Source organism: Gymnoscopelus microlampas, assembly GCF_963454915.1.
Source record: "Gymnoscopelus microlampas genome assembly, chromosome: 15".
Classification (NCBI taxonomy): domain Eukaryota; kingdom Metazoa; phylum Chordata; class Actinopteri; order Myctophiformes; family Myctophidae; genus Gymnoscopelus; species Gymnoscopelus microlampas.
Genome location: NC_139952.1, coordinates 34678778 through 34682945, shown reverse-complemented (window position 1 = coordinate 34682945; position 4168 = coordinate 34678778).

Sequence of the window (4168 nt, the reverse complement as noted above, 5' to 3'; positions counted from 1 at the left end):
ACTGCCATCATACTGTCTTTCATCTTTACAAGGTACTATGTACATGGCTTGCATCATTAATGCCCTCCGTTGATGACATATCCTTCATTACAGTGGTTCTGCTTAAAACCGGTGGGAATGAGGGCTGGCTCACTAGAAAGCACCACGGTTCCAAGAATCCAGAACGGAACCAGTGCTAGAACCAAAGTTATCTTGGTAGAAAAAGCGTGTTGCAATTCTGAACACAACCACTTAGTTACTTGGCGAGTTCAGCACTTCATGACAGCATTCAGTGTCTTGGAATCAATACAGTTCCTTATCTTTGCCTTAGCCACACCAAACCCATTCCTAAATTTTAACAATGCTTAAATAAATAAAAAAATGTCATCCCCAACTCCATGTGTAGTGGTAGTACACCGCCACTTGGTGTCCAAAATGATTTACTACAATAAGTATTGTAACAGTACAACAATCAGTACATATACTTAATATTTGTATATACCTCCTGTTCTTCAAATGTCACTAGTGTTTTCTTGAAAATAAATAAATCAAGTTGTTAGGTGACATAGACATCATCTACTCATGTCTATGTTTTTGCATATCCTAAATAACGTTCTTCCACTAGATGGAAATTGTCGGTTTTGACACTTGCTTTTGCTTTGGAGTAATAAGACAAGCTATGGTGTGGTTGTATTCCATCCCTAAGGGGCCACTAAATGTTACTGCTGCAAGGGCACCCTGGTACAACTTTCACAAAATACAGAGTACATCAATGGCCTCATGTTAATTAGATTCATAAAGTGACATGTTAAGTTATTGTTTGTAAATGTTCACAACATCAGACTGACAAACTAACTTGGTTAAGGAACGCAAGGTTCAGAAAAAAACAAAGCTATACTTGTCGACTCAAAATAATTGTCCCCGATAGATCAATAAACTCTTAATAACCTTGGTAAGTTTGCTACATACTGTACATAATGTATGATTACAAAATGCAGACTGCAGGACATGGAATATGGAATCTTTGCCCATGTTGTTCTGCAAACTGTTCAATCTCCACTGGGACCTGAAGGACATTTCTTAGTTGTGATGATTGTTAAACTTGTGTATGTGTTTAGGTGCTAAATGTCATGATATATACTGTATGTGAACCAATATAAAAATGTCAAACTTAACACCAGAGCTGCTATTAGAAGTTTGACATTATTCTGTGAAACAATGAGGACTGAAAAAAATCAAAGACACAACTGAAATCAATTATATACAGGCAGGGTGCATTTATTTACACAATTACCCATCAACTGATATACAATAATACAATAATAATAAAGTGTGATTGATTGATATACAAAAAGGCCTACTTCTAACTATTTACAATTATGTACAAATGTTGTTCAAATGTTGTGCAGTTCTTTTGCTATGTACATGAGGTTCAAAGTGTCTTTGTTATTCAATGACAGCAGATAGGCACAGATGTCAGGGGTGGGGATCCTCTTTTGCTGGAGGGATTCTCTGCCATTGGGTCTTCCCAGAGAGCCATACCCTTCATCATCAGACTCCTTAAAGAGCTGGTCTAGGTAGTCTCTGTGGGGAGTGGAGGACTTCAACTGGAAATCACAGAATAGTGTTAATTATTATTTTGTATTTATCTCAGATCAACTTAATATAAAACCACATTTATTTTGATATAGAGCAGGTATTTAAAAAATATACGGTTACACAAATTACCTCAAATTCAGAGTCATCCAGGTCGTCTGTGTGGGGGGTGGAGGACTTCACCTGGAAATCGAACTGGAAATGAAACAAAATATTGTTATTTAAATATTTATCTCAGATTAACATAAGACCATATTTCCTATAATGTAGTGTGTAGAGCAGGTGGTTAAAAAGACGGTGCTTACAAAAATACACGTAAATTCATATTTACTGATTATACTATGTGATACTGTACATGTACTGTTGCACTTGTTATGTTACTCTTGATAACAATCTAATTAACTAATTTACATCAGATAAATGTCTACAACGCTATGTTGACATGTTAATATGCACATTAATACTAGATATTTTTTTTAACACTGTAGTATGGTGTTAAAGCAAGATTACACTTTGACAGAGGTTTGGGTTGTGTAATAAGTTACCTTGCCATGATGTAACAAATGCAGTGTTGAGTTTTGTAATGTTAAATATTGTCAGAATCCACTTAGCATTTATTTGTGTTCTAAAAGAGCGACTTTGAGACATGTTTCACCATGCAATATTTTGAATTATGATGTTTTAATCAACAGAGCAACTACTGAGGTTGTCATCAGTATTTGGAGTTACACAATCCTTGCAAGAGGTACCTACAAAAACCTTTACCAAAGTGTCATTTTGCTTTAACATGTCCATGTAATGTTATGGTCAGTGGCAGAAAAAGTATTCACACTTTTTACTTAATACTGCAATGTAACTGTTACAAGTTAAAGTCTGGAATTCAAAATTTACTTGAGTGAGAAGTGCAAAAGTATTGGCATTAAAATGCACTTAAAGTACCAAAAGTAGAAAGTACTCATTATGCAGAATGTCCCTTTCACAAGTTTTCAAATGTATAAAAATCTTTTGAAAATAGCAGATCTACAAACTCTCACAATCTCACAATGCGTCGCTATGCTACGCAATACGCATTGTGAGCTTGTAGATCGGCTATTTTCAAATTGCCGAAATGTATATAGGGTTGAAGTGGTCAACGCATGTTTTGTAATAATAAAAATCCAAATCTACAAAGTAACTAGTAACTAAAGTTTTCAAATAATTGTAGTGGAGTAAAAGTACAATATTTGCCTCTGAGATGTAATGGAGTAGAAGTACTGAAAACTGGAAATACTCCAGTAAAGTAAATATACCTCAAAATTGTACTTAAGTACAGTACTTAGTTACTTTACACCACTGGTTATAGTGAATACAACACAATGCATTCATGGTAATGTCTTTGCAAAACTAAATAGGTCAACATCACTTACTCGCTTAAAGGTACCACAGGTCCTAGTGGTCTCCACTGAAGAACCACTGGCCACTGAATGCCACAGTGGGTTCTGCTGGGCTGGAGGTAGAACCTTGTCCTGCTGGTGGAAATCAAGCTGGAAAGAAAAGAAAAAACAGAAAATTATTAAATATGACGTCATATTAATTTCATATTAACCTGCTTTAAGATCATATTTCCTTTTGGGATAGGTAGTTAAAAAGACATGGTTACAAAATAATAGGCATACTGATTAACATCATGTGATACTGTGCTTTTTCATATTTACTTGATACTATAATTGAGTTGAGCTGAATCATGTGCTTTGATAAAATAAAAAAATCTTGTATGATATGTACCAGTTAAATAAACACTAGGGATTGTACAGGGTAGATTGGGGTCCCAAAGATGGAAAAAAAAGAGATGCCCTCTCAGAGTTACAGACCCGCGAGGGACCCCTTGGTTGGTGGGCCTACGTTAAACTTTGGGCTCAAGTGCTAATGAACATGTAATGTACGTTATATTCTATATCTCCTCAATATTTTGGAGTTACGTCGTGGCAAGGTACACAACCGACAACCCACACCGCTACCAAAGTGTAATAATTCATCTTTAACGTGCCAAATTGACAATGAACATGGAACCCACACATTATAGTGAATATCTTTCTGCCGGGTGGAAACCTCATGTCATGTCCAAAAAACAAAATCAGGATTCAAATTAAAAAATAGCTGAAGTAGCAGATCTGCCAGCTCGAAACACGGTGCTTTTGAAGCTGTAGTGTAGTGTGATCAAGTAGGGCGTTAATTTATGACAAAAACACAAAAAGTAAAAAAAGATAAGAGGTTTCTGCCCGACAGAAACAATATGCGCCAACACAATGCATTTCAATTCATGTTAATTTACTTGTTAAAAACGACTAAAGGTCGACGCTTACCTGAACAAATGGTACCAACGGTCGAGATGCTGTGGTCCCGTGACTGGCAGGAGTCGGTTTGCTGGCACGGTGTCCCATGATGGTGAAAGACGGTGCAAGCTCAAAGTTTCCGGAACTCTAATATAATATAACCGAACCGAAAGGTTAGCAAGTTGGATCAATGACACTTCGAGAATGCGTCGTGTGGTGATCAGATCTCAGGCAGGCAGTTGATGAAGCGTCGTGAAGAAGAGCGAGTCAACAACAGTACC